The sequence below is a fragment of the Dipodomys spectabilis genome, unplaced genomic scaffold (assembly GCF_019054845.1).
Source record: "Dipodomys spectabilis isolate Male_0828 unplaced genomic scaffold, ASM1905484v1 ptg000045l, whole genome shotgun sequence".
Lineage (NCBI taxonomy): Eukaryota > Metazoa > Chordata > Mammalia > Rodentia > Heteromyidae > Dipodomys > Dipodomys spectabilis.
In genome coordinates, this window is record NW_024870722.1 from 9,391,225 (window position 1) to 9,412,140 (window position 20,916).

A 20,916-nucleotide genomic window follows, 5' to 3' on the forward strand; every position below is an offset into this window, starting at 1 on the left:
GTATCTCTTCCCATCCAGCTCTTCTACAAGTCAATAATTGCAGGCTCTTTGTCAATAACCTCCATCTTGTAAAACACACAAATCTACCATATTCTGGTTGGTGGCACAAGAGAAGTTTTCAGAAGTCATTCGCTGCTTGCCAACATGCCTTCAGAATTCTCTTTTCTCATGAGTGGGTATAAACTACCATGTTTCCATGTAGAAGGAAGCCGTGCTCACCTGCTTGATTAGTAAGAGACAAGTAGGAAGCAAAGGAGGTTTATGAGAGTTGCTTCTGTATTTTAATTGTAAATAACAGATGAACCTAGTACAGGTATCAATATTTCAAAACATTATTGACAACAAAAATGAAATAGTCTGCACTCTGGGGCAACTGAGGTGATTATGGTGCATCACGTACTCAAAAGTCCATTTGAATCCATTAAGACTCAGGTATTCCTTATTTTAGTAATATAGCCTAACACATCTATTCTAGATTTAGCAGTATGTTTAACATATGTGATTCTTGTAGTATATATTCATTTATAAATGCACATAAGTGTTATAGTACAATATGTAGTATATACTATTCTACTGTGGAGTTTTGATTATATTGTTTTCTTCTTTCCAAGAAATTAGGGTTGGGCTGGGATGTAGCTCAGTGGCAAAGCACTTGCCTAGCAAGTGCAACGTCCTGGGTTCGATCCCCAGTACCAAAAAAGAAAAGACAAAAAAAAAAGAAATTAGGGTAACCTCACATTAGATTACAAGCATTCTTATTATAATTGTCATGTGAATCCTCTTTTTGTATCAAGAGCTGAATAATCTATGGCTCTGTTTCTGGGTACCAGAGTATTCCAAATTAATCAACATGAGAGATATTTCTTCTGGCATTGTTGTACAGTGAGAAAACAGGGAAACCACATTTTGCAAGGTCAAATCAGGAGTTTCTATTAAAAGACCAGAGACTGCAGGTAAACCCTTGTCACAAAGACCCACAAATACACTTAACACAGTCAGAAAACTAAGCCACAGTAGCAGAGGAGAGAAAGAGCAGAAACACAATACCAACAAACCAGATAAGCTCCAACAAAGAGCTGAAGTAGGATGCCATGTTGATGGGGAGAAGCACCAGGAGTCATGGTCATGGTCAGACACAGAGACATGTGGCAAGGCATACCCTCGCTTAAGCTGGTCCAGACTTACATAGGGTCATGGGAAGGGGTCAGCATTCATGACCTAAGGCTGTCAGATCCAGTAACCTATTATCCAAGACCCCACCCCTGCCACTAGGAATTCAGGCATGTCCATCATCTGGGAGGTAGGACGTCCCCACCATGAAGACAAGAGGGTGCCAGTAAAACCCGATACCCTGTCATCCATCACATGGCCAAGATGGCGCAGGTTAGAGTCAGCATCCCTGCTGCAGTATGAGATATAGCATACAAATTGGAGTGTTCTCACTATTCAAGTCTGAACATTTTTGAAATTTAAATCTACACATTGCATCTTCAAAATTCTATTTGAGTCATGCTTGCTGTTTGAATGACTGTAATTCTCAGACATGGAAGCATTCTGAAAATAGGAATTTGCTGTTTCTAAAAGTCAGCTAGAAAATACTTTGAGAGGACTTTGATGTGTCTTTAGAGACTTGCAGTATTCTTGAGAGTTTTGTCATAGAACCCTGAAGTTTTCCTTTGCGATGATAATCTATTTCTGTAGGCAATCATTTCTAATATTTCTTTCTGTAATTAGACTGTCAGCTCAAGGCATATCTGTCTTGTTTATTACTTCTTTCCCTTTAGATTTGCCTCTACCTTGCCACATAGTAGGATTTTTAATATGTATCTCTTGGTAAATGACTGGGCAAACTTTCCAAAGCTAGTTTTGTCTTGCTTGGGTGTTTCTGTTTTACTCCCTTTGGGAGTAAAAATGTATTTTTTTAAAATTTAAGTTCAAAGACTGTAGTTAAAAAAATTACATAAATAAGAGTTTCATGAAAATCCAATGAAGAAAGATAACTCTGTTTTCCCTCCCTCCACCCCAGCTGATTTCATCTGGTACATGGTAGGAATGTGATTGGAAGATACCTGTGGTTCTGAATACAGAGCACATGCAGCCATGTAAATCACCTTGCATTCTTCACTATTTGGTGATTGTGATTTATATTGGCGATGGAGGGCCTTGGTGTCAGGGGGGAGTATTGCATGTATAATTAGAAAGTGAAACAGATGTTGAAGCCTTCATTTTAAACAATGTTTCCATTAGAATGGTCCTCATTGCTCACTGATCATTTTCTAGTCTGCCTATTGAAACTCTCTGAAAAGAACTGGTCTCTTGATAATGTTCACCATATGAGTTCTTCACTGTAGTCCAGCACTGAAAAACAAAACAAAACAAAACGTGTGTGATTCATTATACTTTTAAAACTAAAGCCCCCCCAAAAGGCCCAGAAAAAGAAATCAGTTTAAAATCATCTTTTTTAAAAAATTTCCTGCAGCCCAAAGAGTAAATGTATTATCTTGTTGATACACTCTTTAGTTTTATAGAATCTACTTCACTTGTAATCTTGACTAGGATCTACTTTTCCCAGGTGATCAAAGGAGAGAAGAAAGGGAGCCTTCATCCTAAATCAACCTAGCCCAGGATCAAAGGGTAACATTACTGAGGTAAGCAAGGGCATCTGTGCACACGAATTTCTGTGATGAACGACACCCCTTCTGCCGTCCCCATGGTTGGCCCCCATTCATGCAGTCACACAGCCTGCTCTGTCAGAGGATAAGAGAACTTGATGTCCTATTTTTCTGGCACCACCCTGCATGAAGCAGAAAGTTTGAGATACTGTGTTCCTATTAAGATAGGATTAATAGGATGATGTTATTCAATATGAGTAAATGTAAAAATAGGAAGATTTTAGGCTTTCTGATATATTTTTTACCCCCTTTTCATGCTGTACACATTTACTATGATAGAGGGGCCCCATGGAAATGCATAGCTCAGTTTGAAAATCCTTGAGTCATTGTATTTCCAAATAGGGAAATTTGAGGACAAATGAATGTCTTTTTCATGTATCACAGGACAGGGTCTCAATCTAGCCTGTGTGTTACTGTATCTAATACAATAGCTACATATGGTAAGAGTGTAAAAGTTACTATGTTAATATTAATTCATCTAACATGCTAGTGGGACTACTTGGTGTTAGATGGTTTGTTAGTAGTTTTGAGCATCCAGGCAGGTACACTTGGACTCTGGCTCAGTCAAGCACTTCAGATCCCTAGAACCAGGTCTCAGATGCCTAATGGCACTGAAGACAAGTTTCTCTCACTTTGAGGAAGAAATAACATCTTGTCTGCTTTCAATAGTAGGAATGATTGTCACCTCTGAATAGCCTAATCTGCTCCTTCTTTGGTCAGAATGCTGTTGCTAAAAAGAAATATACATCAGTTCATGAACAAATAAGACTCTAATGAGATGGGAAATTCAGGTAATGGATTACAGAGATGCCATTGAATATGGCTGCTTTGATGTGACACTAGAGTGCTGGTGTCAATAAGATGTTGGCCAAACTCATTTGATAAAGCACATGGAAAGACAAATTTAAACTCCCTGTTTAAAAGCCTTCATAAATATGTGCACACACACATGTGTCTCTTTGATCAGTTAATGGAATCCCCACTAAAACATATTTTTATCTCCAAATGGTTGCTAGTCAAGTTTTGCACGTTTTACTTTACATTCCTTCCCAATGGCCCTTGACTTCATGGAATCACTCTCCATTCTATTTCAAAGAGATGTGTCTGTTTATCATCCTTATTGAACACCAAAGAATGAAAAGCTTTTAAATAGAGCACTGCAAATTTGCACAGAATACTTATCATTGTGTAGGAAAATGACTGTGTACAAGAACAGACCTGTGAAATCTTGTTCACTCAAAGCAAGATGTTCTCAGTTACTGAAACTTTGCAACTCCATGTCTTTCAGTAAGACAAACGCTCTTTCTCTATTAAGAATCATTTAGCAGGTGTCATATTCATTTTTCATTCATCTGTACCTCAGGATTTTACGCAGTAAGGGCTTCATTATTTTTTGTACATAAATAAACCCCCACTCTATAGGCGACTTATTACAATATATAAACTTTCTACTGCAAAGTACATGAAACCAACATCAAACTGCATCATAGATCAAGACATTTTCAAAGTAAGATCTAATCCTACACCTGCTCTTCTCAGCCCACTGTTGCTCTCCTTTTAGGTTTAAGTATTTTAATTGTAGCATAACAGTGGTCAACAAGGGAAATGAGTACAACATCTGGATAATGACAGAAAATGAGAAAGCCCCAAACTTGGGTGTTCAAACCCCACTTTGAATGAGTAGGATTCAGATCAAAAGAAAAGAAGGAACAACGCGACTCATGACTCACTCTCATACTCTAGCTAGTTGGAAGGCTGAAGTGGGGAGGAGCACAGTTTAAAGCCAGAACATAGGTGGACACATTGGTGGTTACCTGTCATCCTAGCTATATCGGAGGTCAAGATTGGGAGGACTTTAGGTCTAAGCCAGCACAAGAAGCAAAAATTTTAAGACTCTTATCTCAGTAGAAACACATTTTATGTGGTTGCATATGCCTGTCATCCTAGTTGTGATGGAGAGCCTAAACTAGATGGATCAAAATCCAGTTGCATACCCAGGCAGAAATCGAGACCATATCTCAAAAATAACCAGTCAAAAAAGGACTCGAGGAATGGCTCAGTGGTTGATCACCTACCTTTCAAGTGTGAGGCCCTTAGTTCTCATCTTAGTACTACAAAAAACAAACAAACAAACCAAAAGGAATAAGAAAAGAAACAAAAAGAAAGAAGCAAAAATATAGAAAGAAGTGTCATTAGGAGGATCTCACCTAAGAAGAAAAAGCAAAATGAAGTATTCTCTCTTTTTGAAGGTTTTGTTCTCTTCTTATTTCTGTACTTTCCTCTGAATTTTTGCATAGCCCTGATTCACTATGCATTTGTATGAGATTGTCTGGTGTCTGTTGTGTTTGTGCCAATGCATTTCCATCAACACCCATGTTGCTGTGCAGGGCACAGGCTTGTGGCAGCTGGGCATCTGCAGGTGATGGCTTCCAGGTGTTAGCCACAGGAAATGGCCACAAGTCGATAGGAACGTCAAAGCTCTCTGGCATTCTGCTGCAAAAATCCTCGCAGGCAAGGTCATGCTTTTGGTATTTGTAGCAGAGCTAAAGAGAAACTGTGAAAGCATACACACGTTGTCCCAGAGGGGGAGCTGACAAAAGTTTGCTCCACTGCAGAAAAACATTTCACATACATAAAATGCCCATTGCTCTCTGAGGCAAAAAGCAGAGTTCAAAGTGTATGTTTGAAGGAAAACAAAAACCACTTCCTGACTGTTGTCTGCATGTGGCAGGTAAATGAGTCTTTTCTAAGTCAAGGCCCCTTTGTTCTCTTGGTATGTTTATTCTTTCTTGCTCAATGACAAGTAATTGCCCCCTCTCCCCATCCCCCGTGAAACTTCAAGCCTTCTGGACTATTAGAAAAAAACAATCAATTCTAGTTAATAAATCCCCCTCTACATATTCTTGACAACACAAATTCGGTAGTATGTGTAAAACATTGGGTATCATCTAGGAAACTTCTTAACACTTCCAATTCAACCAGCTGGGAAAATTATGGCCTCCAAAAATATTCATAATTTCAAGTACTTCTGTGTGCTAAGCAGAGTTCTAAAAGTGTGTCAGTTTTGTGGGATTTAAACACCAGTTGCCAGTGAAAGAGGATCTCAGATTTTTCTTGACAGAAAACAATGGGCTCAAAATATCTTCTTATTTCTTTCTGTGGCTAAGAAGTAAAAGCCTTAATAAATTTTTTTTAAAAATTAAGCAATATGGAAGTTAGTTAATAAAGCAAATTGGTTTCTTTCAGTAGAAAGCTAAAGGTAATTTTGGCATGCTTTATTTCACATATAATTCTGTTTCTTGAGGTTATGTTTTACAAATGAGATCCACTGTCTTTCACTTCAAGAATATAAATCTATGTACAAATATTAAGCCATTAATATCCCCAGTCTCCTCAGGGTGTGCAAGTGGGAAGCATTTTACTTAAACAATTCAGAATAAATATACGAAGACTGTGTACACTGCTTTCAGAATGGCCACAATGATCAAGATATCTTTCATGGGATTGCATTGAATGACATTAGGAATCTTTTTGATTATTTCTTTACCATGTAACTTTTCTTGACAATGCTATCAAACTTTAGGTAAATGAGTATACACTTCGTGATTCTCTTACCAGAAATGATCTCCTATATATACTTATGGAAAGCCCTCAGGAGACTTGTGGATTAATGCTTATCAGGAGAGAGAAGCTATAAAATATTTAGAGGAAGATATAAATAGCTACCTGGAAGCTATCACTAGGCACATAATATTGTAGATAGTGAAGATTTGTCTTAGTGCAACTCTGGCTTTTCCTCTGTCACAGTAGCAGGGACAATGCTGATTAAGCTAAATAAGTTTGCTACATCAAGGAAATATTATTCAAGAAAGGGATCATGCCCCACTACAGTGCAAAACATTGAAATAACTAACTAGAGGGAGAATCTCAAAGAAACAAGGCAGAGCATAGGTGTTAAGACTACAAAACTGTTTTTCTACTGAAGGCCAGCAGGTGTTGAGATACTAATATCAATATAAATATCATTCATAGATTATGGATGATTTATCATCTCTGCATATTCAAATGCCCAGGGTCATCTACACATAAAACCATTTTGTCATTTCAGAGCATTCAAATCTAGTGACTTGTTGTTGAGATGCTTTTCTTGAGTGACAAAATATCTAACTTTTAAAATATGTTCAAAGGATATTTCTCAGAATAGCCCTGCCTGATTCATTCCAACACCCTTCACCACTTGTCCTTCGATAAATCATCCAATCATCAATCAATCAATCAATCATATCTAAGCATTATGAGGAGTCACTCCAGAGCATTTGTATTTCGTCAACCAGGGAAATTCATGCACAAAAGGAGAGGCAAGAATTGGCGTACAGTTGATGACATTTTGTTTTCCAAACAAGAATTTAACAGATGCTATCAGTAATACTATCAGTAAAATAAATGTTGCTTAGTAAAAGAAACACTATTTGAAATCAAAAGAGAAATAAAGACATATCATACCAAAATATAGGCCCTCCTCAAAAAGCAAATTTGACCCTTGATGATTTATCTAGCTATGTAACTGAGTGTTACATGTTGCATACACACACACACACACACACACACACACACACACACACACACAAAGTGCTTTTATTTTCAAGATTCTAAACCCCTATTTGCTTCTGTTAAATTCTGGAGGGGCATCTGGGCCTCATTCCAACCTAGCATAGTCCTTTATATGGACACTACTGATGGTCTCAGAGATTTCCAATCAAAATTCCGTTATAAAATATTAGTTAAGAGAGTGAGTGTGTGCTAATTATCAAGTTTTGTTTCTGTCCTCCAACCAAGCCCTTCTGCACTTTGGAATGCTAAACAGGGAATCTGAACATTGCCTTTACTATCCAACCTGTTCCTCCTGTAATGGGTACTTAGGGAGATTGAAAGGTTGTTGTTATATTGGTTTGAGGGGGAGAACATCAAGCCAGCATGTGTCTTGATGTGGGAAGTAACAGTATCTACTTTCAGGTAGAATCCAGTATCCATTTTTTTTGTCTGTTAGGGGACTTGAACTCAGGACATGAGTAATGTCCCTGGGCTTTTTATGCTCAAGGCTAGTACTCTACCATTTTGAGACACAGTACCACATCTAGTTTTCTAGTGGTTAATTGGAGATAAGGGTCTCATGGACTTTCCTTCCAGGGCTACCTTTTAAGATTCTCAGATCTCAGCCTGCTAAGTAGCTAGGATTACAAGTATAAACCACCTGTCTCCGGCCAGCGTCCATTTTCTATCACATTTATAAAACCAACTTCTTCACTTCCACATAAAAACACCAATACTAGATGCCAAGTGTCCCCTTCCTCAGAGATAGGAGTCCAAGATTACAGACCACTCTTTTAAGTTTCCAAATTTTAATAATCCTCTCTTGTTCCTTGGGTTCCTCGGCCCTAAGATAGAAGCTACTGCTTGTAGCTAAGACCTCTTCGGTATCCTACAGTTTGGTTAATGTGATAGGAAATTTGTAGCTTTGATTTGAATGGCGTAATGGATGGCCAGTCAAACATTGATTTTAGGCGTATCTGTGAATATGTTCCAGAAGAAGGTAACATTTAAGTCAATGGACTGAATAATGACAATTACTCTCCTCCATATAGGCCAAGCATCAGCTAAACATTTGAAGGCCAGAATAATATAAGTAATCAGAGGAAGGGCTTGTGTGCTCTCTCCTTGAGCTAGAATTTTTATCCTTCCTTCCCTTTGGACATTGAAGCTTTGTGTCTCTAGACCTTCAGACTCATCCAAGGTTTTCTGGTATTTGGACTTGGACTTACTTATATTCTGGCTTTTCCAAGTCTGAGTCTCCAACTTAGTACAGTGTGCTATTGGTTTTTTGTTGTTGTTGTCGTCATAAACATGTGAGCCAATTTCCATGTCGCAAACATTCAGACAGACAGACATATATACATGTTCTGCTTCTTTGTTGAACACTATGGCAATGGGCTGAATTCCGCTGAAATCTGTAAATAAATATTTTGGGAGCATGCCCAGGTCATACCTCATGTCCAAGGCTGCTGCTTTCGTGCTCCACTATAGAAATGAGTGGCTATGATGCTCAATGAGTGTAAACTATTTCCATATTCATTTCTTTTACAGAAAATATTTACTGGTTTCTAAATTAAAGGTGTCCTTTTTGATTTCTCTTTCTTTTCCTCCTTCTTTCTCATCCTCCTTTTCTCTTTTTCCTCCTCTTCTCTCCCTCAGCCATTCCTCCTCCACCTTCTTCACCTCTCCTTTGTTTAATGTTTGTAGTTCTTGAGACAGGTCTTTTGTAGCCAAATTCTCTATTTGCCCCTCCCTCTCTCTTTCTCCCTCTCCCTCTTTAATAACCAGGTAGATATTTTTCTTTGAAGGAATTAGCAAAAAGCTGTATAAGCAAAACCCTGGGAAAGGGAAGAAGAAAGAAAACAATTATAGGCTAAAAGTACCTGCTTAAAGTAACCAGCAACTCATCAGACCACAATGATTACATCCCTGAAATGAACAAAACTAAAGCGAACAGAAAAGTTTTATACCAATGACAAGTGATAAATCACAAAGAGAAACGTTTTAATTGCACATACTAAACTCAGAACAACCTACAGAGAGAATATTTATGGACCAGTAGCATTGCCATAGAGACAGAAAACCACAACATATAGAAAGAGCAACTTTAAAACCACATGGCATATCAATAAAAAGGATCCATGACTCTGCTAAGTGTTTTCCTTTCTGCTTTAAAGATTTGAAATGGATCTTATGAAAGTTGAAAGAGGGACTCAGATTGTATCTCTGTACATTTCTACATTTTCTTTTCTGGATATGACACTTTATTCTTGGTTACCCAGAAATAGAAAAGCTAGGAAAGAATGAAAAAAAAAAAGAAGTATAGATTGATACTTGTTATTTTTATTCCACCCTTTGACAGGAACACATTAAATCGTACTTATTGGGAAGAGTATCAACATGACATTCCATCAGTCCTGTCTTAGGGTGATGGTCTACTGTCATTCCTTTCTTGCCTGCTCTATCTTTATCACTCTGTGTATCAGGCATGCTGTTTCCTCTGCTCATAGTGTTGCAGTGTTCTTCCTTTTTTTTTTTTTTTTTTGTCATAGAATCAATGCCTTGAACACAGGACCTTGAAGATTTTTCCTTTAGATTTTTCCCTTCACAGATGATACTCTACCACTTGGGCTAGACCTCCAGTCCAGCATTTTGCTTGTTAATTGGAGATAGAGTTTTGTCAGTTCTGCCTGGGATAGCTTTATACTGCAGTCTTCCAGGTCTCAGCCTCCTGAGTAATTAGGATTCTAGGCATTAGCCACAGGTACTGGCTTCTTCCTCATTTTTGATGTTTGATGTATTGCTGAATATTTTGTGAAGATCACACTTCAATAATGCCTAGTCAAAGGAGCCCTTTTCTAATTTCTCTAGGAAGAGTTCTACACATCCTCCCCTGTTCTTTCCAAATCTGGGTAATCAACGACTGTGTTCGCAATGACTTCTAAATTCTCCCCTTATAACCTGTGTGCATGATATTTAATCCTCACATGGCTTCTTTATCTAGAATCTCAATTATTTTTTCTTCTCATTCTTCTCCTCCTTCCTTCACTCCTTCCCCCACACTTCCTCTCCATCATCTATCATTTCTCCTTTACATCTACAACATTGGATTGCATTTGTTACATCGTGGGTGCCAAAGAAGTATTTATTGATTTACTCATTTACAAAAAAAAATAGAACTTTCTTGCTCAGTTCTGCCCTAGCTTTACCTCCCATGGAGTAAAACATGGGAAATCTATTACTCACAATAATTATGAGTTGGATATTAGATCTGTCAAGGGCTTAAGAGGAGGTGAAGAGACTTAACTCAAATAAACACATTTCCAAATGCTGTGTGTTTAGTCACCAGTTAGAGAATTGTTCTGTGATAGCTTAAATTGAACTGCATTATTCACTGAATGAGGAGCTCACGTCCTCTAGCCTGTATTGATATAGGGGTATGAGGAAGATTTCTTGAGACCCCTTGAAGTTATATAGACTTGTTTATATGAACTCTCAGGAATGACAGATAATAGATAGAAGCAAAACCTTTTTGCAGGAAATCTGTCTAAATTAAATGTAGAGCTGCTTCTACAACTATTACATATGCAGTGTGCCAAATGATATTACCCATTTTGAACCTCTCTATTCAATCAGAGCTTTGGTCTCTATTTGTAGTTGTTGAATCAAACAATTCATAACGAACATGTACAAGAACCAGCTTACTTATTGTAGTGCCATATAATTGTCATATGTATGCATTTATTTTACGGAATTGACTGGCTATATATTTGTCATGAAGTTACTTGTTTTCATGGAAGATACCATTTTTAAACCGAGTTTTTCATCACTGTCTAAAAGGAAAAGGAGGAAGTGCTTTAGGAAAGTAGTTTAAGAGTAATGGCACGCCATTATTCAGTTTTGCACATGAACTCTGAGTGAAATGTTGACTTCAGAGTTTCCATCAATGGCAGAGGAAATAATTAAACTTGATCAGTGACAAGAAACTTGTGAAGTTGGCAGTGTTCATGGGGCTATTTTGCCCTCAAAAGTTTCCTGAAAACATAGGGTAATGTCATTAATGCTCAACTCGTCCACCTGTAGCCAAATATCTTCCTTGGGGCAGAAAACACGTGCATGGAAACCACATCATGGTGAAGAAAAAGTCTGAGATGATTTATGTGTGTGGTCTGGCTTGAAAGTGTGTGGCAGAGGCAAGGGGAAAAAAATTAATGACCTTTCCAGGGTTCTTTTATTTCTCTAACTCTATGGAAAGAGCTGTGTTTCATGGAACCGTAGTGATAAAATAAGGGCTAACGGAAAGCATAGGAGGGATGGTTTTGAAGTGTTTTCATAGAGGTGGACAATGAATAAAAGACTTAGTGGCATTGCTTCCATTGGAAGGATATGGAAGACATTTATGTGTACATATGTTGACAGCAAATGGGAGGAATAAGGTAAAGGTAGCTAAGTCATAGCAATACTTATTCAAATCCCAACACATGGAAAATAATCAGATAAGTAAATCTTATCTACTTAACAAGTGCCCTTTTTATGTTTACTGAGCTGACCCTACATGACATTCTCCTAAGTGACTTGTTAATATAAAGTCATTTAATGACCATAGACTCAGTCGGCTAGCATTCACCATTCTATGTGGCAAGTTTAATATGTTTATGTCATCAGGGCCACAGAGTTTAAGTAGCTTGTGTGAGGTTGCACAACTAGTCAGGTGAGAAGACTAGTCTTAAACCATGGCAGTCTGGCCCCTGATCCCTGGCACTTACCTTTATGGATAATAAACTTTCTCAGAGAGAAAGGTACAAGGCATAAATTGTATACAGTGTTAACATTTCCAGGATTAGAGTAGGTCCTGTAGAATTTCTTTTTTTTTCCCACTCTCATTCACCCTTGACTCTAATCCAGGGTGAAGAAAATAAAGGGACAAAGGGAGAGAAGTTGCATCAAAAAGCCATTATAAAGCTATGTCTGCATCAAGGTATTGTGTATTGAGTCAGTCTTTCCAGTAATAGTGTTAAAACATGAGATGTTTTTAATAAATATTCAGGTATCACAGAGGGATGTTTTGTAAACTTTGTCTTTGAAAAGCTTCCTTACACCTTTATGTCAGCTAAGATCCAGTGAAGTGAGAAATTCTATACCCTTTAACATATTCTGTATGTGATTAAAACTTTGTATGGATATATTAATTATTCACAAGACTTCCAAGCACACCTAACTTCATGTGAATGGGGTAATAAGACAGGTCACCCCCATTCATTTCTATAGTTAATATGTATAAATGTGCAAATAAATAAAACAATGCAAAGAAAAAAATCCAGAAGTGACCTGGAATTGGTTGAACAATTTCTTTTCTTTTCTTTTTTTTTCTTTTCTTTTCTTTTCCTTTCTTTTCTTTTCTTTTTGTTGGTCATGGGTCTTGAACTTTGGGCCTGGGTGTAAGACAAACACTCTACCACTTGAGCCACAGGGCCATTTCTGGTTTTTGCTGGTGGTTAATTGGAGATAAAAGTCTCATGGACTTTCCTGCCTGGGCTGGCTTTGAACTTCCCATCCTCAGACCTCAGTCTCCTGAGTATTTAGAATTAGAGGCATGGGCCATGGGCACCCGTCTGGTTGAAGAATGTCTATATGAGCCAGAAATCTGCATGGTGTCCTGGACATTCTTTTGGCCATGACCCATATAATTCTACTATGATCAGGATCAAAATATTATTACAAAAGGAAATTTTCTTGTTTTGATCAGCCCCCAAGGCACAAGTCTTCCCTGCCTTCCTGCATCTGTTGACATTTTGTACTATAAGACTAAACTTACTCATTATACATATGGTTGACAACACTCCAGAATTTCCTTTGATCCAAGTATGGTTGACTCCCATTGTCCCAAGAGACTGTTTTGTGCTATTCTAGTCTGTATAGCCATTAGCTTTATATTCAACAACATGTAAAGTTGGGTTGGCTTGTTCCTTGTCTCTTTCAATACCTTGACTCTCCAACCCCTAACCAAGTAGCACTTATAGGCCAAGTCAATAAGAAAGCTTTGTGCGATGCAGAATGCTGGTTTACAAAGTTAAGGTGCTTGCTGTGCAGTATAGTTGTGAGTTTATAAACTTTGGGGGACAAATAAAATATTGTATAGAACTATTCTGTTAAAAATGCTTGACAAGAAATGTACTCATGGCCTTACTAATGTAACTGTAACCCCTCTGTACAGCATCTTTACAATAAAATAATTAAAAAAATATTCTATTAAGACTACTACTAGTATATAGTAGACTGCATTTATCAAATACCTGATTTTCAACACATGTCATACTTTTGTATACGTTTTTGTCCATAACTGTATCAATGTATTGAATGATAGCAGTCAAGATGTGCCCCTGGATTGTACTATATTATCCATCTTATCTGCTTTCCTCAATCACAAATTAAAGTATTTTGTTAGTTTAAACCTATGGGCAACAATAAAGGCCATTGTGTATTGCCTTAAAATTTATGAAAAAAGTATGCCTTTAAGAACAGATCAGATACTCCAAGAAAGTTATGTTTTCTCCATTATTTTTTGTAGCTCTTAAGAATAAAGAACTTAGGTAAGCTGCTTAATTAAATCATGTGTATTCATTTGGTATGGGAACACTTAGCAAGAATATTATAAGAAATAGTGTGTCAGATTACTGTTCTATATTACTTAATCCATAGAAATGCATACGTATGAGTAGCTTTTTCCCCCCTCAGCTGTCAAAGACAAGGGAGAGTTATCACTCTTTGAAGCAAGTGGGCTGGTTTTGAGTATAAAACCTGTCTTTAATTAGGACAAATTCAGGAGGTTCTAGCCCACTATTGGCTCTTCCCAATTCCCTTCACTTTTTTATATGTGAGAATAAAAAATTGTAGTATTTGTCTTCCAAAACAAGAAATTTATATATCTGCTGTATGCTACACACTCTATTGAATTAAACTGCCTTGAATTAAACAAGCAAGAGCATCAAACACTCCCTCCAAACTGAATGCAGAGACAACTGTATCAAAATATCATTGCTTTGTACTTTGACACACCAACAGGAAGATGAGACATCAAACCACCTTTCAGCTACAAGATCCTAAGCAGGCCTTACTCAATGTGAGGCCATTTTTGTGGAGTCTAGAAGACTTGGTTGAATCAAAACCACTTATAGGCTGCTTTAGGAATTAATGATAATACCTGATACCAGTTGTCACTTATAAATCTCATATATCTTATATTTATTAGTATTTCACATTACTAATGAACTAGTATATATTATGTGCTTTATTAGCTACAAAATTTTTATGAGTGCATTATGAATTCATATAGATTAGTAATAATGGTTGGTGATTTTTTCCATTGAAGAGATATATAATATGAAGAATTAAAATGACCAAATGGAAGATACATTATCTTTCTGCTTTTGCTGTAGATGTATAAAAAAAAACAGTGAGTTCTGAAGCAGGACCTAGCAGATGGATGGATCCCTGTGTTCTTCTTGATGTTGCCAAGAATATCTGGGTCTATGGCTTTGTACAGTTACATATTTGGAATACTCACTTTGAGATGAACAAGAAACAGAACAGCTTCCTTAACTCCTTCTCATGAAATCTGTTCAGAAAGGCTGCAAGTTTCAAGGGCCATTGTGAAATGGATAGATGGAAACACAAGGTAGCCAAGCCATTCAGTGACAAACACCCACAGCAGTAAGGTGAGGTGAAAGTTTACCATTCTTGTCCTGGATTTCATTGTAGGCTTAGACTGATTATGTTCACGAGCACCAACAGTTTAACACGGCAATTTCACTCAGGAACACCACTCTATGTATGGCAGGCTTTTTTTTTTTCTACAAAGGACCACATGAGTGCTGTTCAATTCAATTAGAGTATATCAAACTTCCAGGTGAATGACTTACTCAATGGAGTTAGTATTGTAGATAATTATTCATGGCCTTGTTTTTCAGAGAATCTCCACTTCTTTGAAGCTGGAAGAATAATCATAATAGATACAGGTTATTGAATATCAACAAAGGCAGTGATTTGTACTCTAATAATATTAAGGTATTTCTCAACATCTGTGCTGACCAATTAGTAGGTCAGTGTTGGAAACAGCCAATATTCTCTCCCAATCATATTTTCTGGTGACAGAAAATCCACTTAAATTGTACCATGAGAGTAGATATTATAATACAATAACATTCTAGGACTGATGTTCATACAGTCAGTTGTCATGGGAACTTAATAGGAGAAGGAACAAGTATTTTTACTTCCATGTTTCAGGTCTGAATTTCTCTCTGCCTCCCTGGTTCATTGGAATTCTGATGCTTTTTCTTCACTAGGCTCTTTCTATTGCTTTTTGTGAACAACACCAGTGGGAAGAGACATTGATCTTTATGCAGGTAACAGAGCTCAAAGACAAAAGACAGAAGGGAAAATAACTGTAGTATTAAAGTGAGCACAAGAGACAGTGAGAAGGAATCTAAGACCAAATGAGAACTGCTAGTAACCCGATTTAAAGAATGAGCTAGATCAAGGGCAGTTCTAGAACAAATTTCACAAGTGTAGAAAGCATATGGGATTATGGGATTATCTTTCTACATATAACCTGATATGCTTTTCTGAACCAGGATCAAAGTCTCAAAGTCTCTAACCTTAGCAATACATTCTCACTTTTCAGAGTTGACATAGCTATTTAGGCATGCCTTAAGCATCTGCTAACCCTCATAAAATCACTGGGTGTTACATCTCAGTAATTGACAAGAAAGCACACAGCACCTCTTACTTTTATAAAAGGATAGGGATCTCCTGTAGCAAAGCTTATTGGAGTTGGAAATGAGAGATTTACCAGAAATGGATAAATACATCTTTGCAGTTTTGTTCAATGTTAGCATTCTATATGAGACAAAACTAAATGCTTTCTTCAGAATTAAAGCTCTTGAAGGGGTGAATTCACTCAAGATATGCATTAATTCTTCAGAAACACATTGCCTGTCATTTTTTTGCTGCTTGCTGCTTAATTAAAAGGGTTGTCAGACACTTCTAAAAAGGCTCTGGTAAATTGTCAGATTCAACAAAAGAAAGAAAATTTTAGATAAAAAGCACCTTATGTAAATTATGCCTTTCCCCAGCCCAATTTCCTTCCTTCTTCTAACCACTGTTACCATCATTTTAGTTGACTTTTGTCTAGCATTTAAAAATGAAATGTGATTCTCTTATTCATTCCTTGGCAACATTCCCTGAAATATTCTGTTAAGTGTTTTCAATTATATGCCAGTCCCAATAGGATCTCAGTAAGAGCTTTTAAGACATCTTACCCAGTACGTTCTATTTTGTCGTTTCAATGCGATCCCTGCTATAGTAAATATAGACAAATTAAGTAATGCTGAAGCAATATTATAGCTTTAAATCAATACGTTTATAAATAATTGAACATATATCCCAGATGTTTTAAAATCTTAGTTATGTCAATCCTTTGCATTAGAAAGATGATTGGATTTATAAGCAAGTAAATTGCAAAAAAAATAAATAAATCACAAGAAAAATTACCATTGTAACTGGATCCTTAGTATTATTTGGTTGTGTGGCTTTGTTTGTGGCACTGGAAATAAGTTGCAAATTGCTTATTACAAATTAACTTTAAGCAGAAAAATATATAGGTAATGTACTCAGGACAAGAGTTATTATAGGATGTCGAATGAAAGGGGCCTCCCTCTGGGCCATGGTGTAGTCTTTGTAAGTTTTACAAAATATATGGCTCCTAGCGCAACATGTAGGCATACAGTACATTACATAGAGAAAATGGTATATATGCTCTTTACCTTTCAGGAATGTCATAATATTTAGCTGCCAAAAAATGCATGCTAAAGGCTTGTATCTTGCAATATGCAGTTGCATCAATGCAAAACACCATGATTGATTTATCTTCCAGGTGTGTTAGATTCTAAGGCCCCTCTTTGACAACTGATGGATTTACAACACATTATCATTTCCAATTTCCTTCCAGCTCTCCTAATGATCAACGCAACCAAGAGAGCACTATTAGATTCCAGTTTGTTTGGTCACCTCATTTTTAATTTGCTGTCATGTTTTCCTATAGAATCATAGATTGAAGACTTAAAACTTAAGGAAGTCCAACCAAGGAGGGATGAAAGCGAAAGCCTGCTAGTAGGAATCTTAAGAATGAATTAGGATAAATGGTAAGAGGTAAATTAGAGAAGTCGATTTTTCACAGATTTAGTATTTATTTTAACGATCCCTGAGATATTTATGATCTCAAGACATGGTTATAGGATTATTTTGTGGAGCTATAAATGAAAGTTGTAAATAAATATTTAGAATATTGAAATTAAGAACTTACCAAATTCTTGTTGTAATTTGGAAAAAAAAGCATAAATTATCCAAGCAAATTGACTCTTGCAAACTCCTATTCATAGACTAACAAGTCTGGAAATATTATTTTTGGGGAAAAATGCTCTGCTTGGTTAATCTTTAAAAAATCTTTGGCATTTGCTATTAGAATAAATGCTGTAATAAGTAATTGTGCTCTGAGCAGCTTTTCAAAAGTGTCATTTCAGTCCTTTTTTGCATGTTTCACAAATCTGAGTATTCCCCAAAGACAGTGGTATGCTTTCATCATGAATAAGATGATTATAGGATGACAGAATTTTTCTTGAGAGCCATCTTAATAGTCATTATATATATACTTTGTCAACTTGCAGTTTAGATTCCAGATGCAGTAGGCTATGAGACTACTATTGAAAATAAAACAGAATGAAATGATGATAGCAATTGACCAGTTGCAAGCTGAAAAGAAAGTGTGCATGTTATGATTTTTTTAAATGTATATTTGCATCCAAGGATAGATAATTGTTTGTACCCACTGATTTTTCAGTTCTAATTCATATCTCTTATTGATTTTAATGTTAGAAAGATTGAACTGCATTAATGAAATACTTGATTTTACTCCTGTGGTAGGTTCCAATAATCTGACTAAAAACAATCTCCCTTTACCCTTAACTGACTGTAGGGAACACATATCTAATATTTGTAACTTACTGTTTTTCATATCAATAAAGAAAAAATTTGTTTGGTATCTTTTACAAACCGTGGCTGAGGAAAAAGCTGCTCTTTATGTGGGATAAAGTTCTATAATTAATATATACTTAGTATTCAGCCTATTGATTGAGAGGCCAAATGCTTTACAGATTTGAGGAATATAATCTGTGCATTTGTTGTTTTTTTCAAGGAAGAGAAACAAAAGAAAAATCCTTGTATATTGTCATATAATAGAACTCCCAAACTTGCTTGTAAGTGACAGGCAGAGATGGAGAATTCTATCTATTATTTACTTATTAGTCTACTTACACCTGTGAAAGCCAAGCTACTGGTTTAAGATCGGAGTCAGGTAAGATCTAGCAACACATAGTAATTATTTATTGAGTATGTATGTATATGATATATATATATTTCAGTATCATATAGAAAGTATCATATACATGCACACATATATATTCATATATATATATTACATATATATACACACACACACACACACACACACATGCCTATCTAGCTATCTAGCTATCTGATATGATATACCAAGATTTGTTCTCTATCCAGGTAACATTGAAGTTTAAAGAGAAGAAAGTGTCCCCCAAATCCCTGTTCTAATGGGCCTTGCATGTTTACACTAAAGATGACCTTCTCTGTGGAATTGATACAGGGGATGAGACCTATACAAGTAGAAGGAAGACTTGTTGAAATGATCAAAGTTCATGAAGCAGAAATGACTTTGTTAAAGGTGAATAATTAAAATAAGGGCTAAGTGGTAATAAAACATGGATAAAACAAAAAGGGAGAATATTACGAAGTCAAAGAGTAGCTAGCATTCTTTTATTTACAATTACATGGGCAAGGTAATGAGTGCATTTCTTATCAAGCATTGTTGCCTCCTCCTTTGTTTCCCTTACCATCCCTTCCCATCTATCTCCCCACTCCCACCTCTTCTCCCCCCTTCTCCCCGCCCACTTGCGCGAAAGTTGTAAAGTTCATTTTTGACATAACATCTTGTACATCTCATTGTTGCAATGGGTCCACCTGTATCCCTATTTAAACAATTTTTTTCCCTTCCCTTCCACAAATTATACCAACATCAAATACAGTGAAAACAGGGGTTATACCGTGGGGAAGGGACATACAAAGCAACAAAGAAATCATCTTATAAATATGTTAGAAACAATTGCAAGAAAGAAAACACATTTGAATACTTATCTTGGGGTTCATTTTGCTTAACATCAACTTATCTGACCATTTCTGCTTGTCTCAGACATATATTAGTTATTGCAAATAACGGAAACCATGGGACCCATGTTTCTTTGGGCCTGGCTTACTTTACTTCATTTAATTCCAAGTCTTTCCATTTCCTAACAAATGGGGCAATGGCATTCTTTCTGATGGAGGCATAGAATTCCATTGTGTATATATACCACATTTTCATGATCCATTCATCTACTGAGGGGCATCTGGGTTGGTTCCATATCTTAGCTATGGTAAATAATGCTGCAATAAACATAGTTGTGCTGGTAGCTAGCATTCGTTAGTGACTTTTTCACTTTAAAAATATAAAAAGGGTAAAAATTCAACATGGTAGTTAACTTTTCCTATCACTAGGATTTCCCATCATGCTTTAAGCAACTAGCCTGATGTTACTCAAGATGAAAATGGTCATATTATAGCACTTTTCTGCCTGATAGCTACTGCTATGTGAGATGATTAAAAGCTAAAGGAAAGACATGTCACCTAACCTCCAGGACAAAAGTATTACAAGCATTTTGACATGCAGAAATGTTAAAATGTTTATGTTCTTCAACACGGGAGCATAAACACAGTGCCTAGAAATTCTAATCAGTTGATTCTTAAGGATAAACTATTTCATTCATCTAAATAATTTTCTGTATGAGGAAAAGAATACCAACTGTCTGTCTGCCACTTTTCTTTCTCCCACTTCTTTGTCTTAGGGGACTTTGATTAAGACACCATAGTTTTCAGCTATTTTAAGAAGATATAACCTCCCAAATAATTTTTGGAATAAGGATTTTTATGAGCATGTTGTGTATATAAGGGGGTCTTATTATATGTACACATTTATGTATTATGTTAAAATCACCCCTTCTAATTACTCTTCACTATCCTAACCCTCTTTTTACAATTTGTATTGTTTTCATTATTTTGTTTACTTTTATTTATTTATTTTGTCAATCATGGCACTTGAGCTCAAGGCCTGAGTGCTGTCCCTGAGTTATTCTTCTCAAGGCCAGAGCTCTGCCGCTTTAAGCGACGGCTCCACTTCTGGTTTTCTGGTGGTTAATTGGAGATAAGAATGTCAACTCAACTTTTCTGCCTGGACTGGCTTTGAACTCTGATCCTCAGAGTTCAGCATCCTAAGAAGCTAGAATTATAGGTGTGAGCCACCCAGCCATTAATTCATTATCATTTATGTATAATATATAATATATTATCATATATGTACAATATGCAATATATTACACATATATATGTAATATGTATCTTGAAAGTTAGAGTTCAAGAATTGAGGAAAATTTTTCGTGTATCCAATTTTACACATGCCTATGTACATGAGTAGAAAGCATTG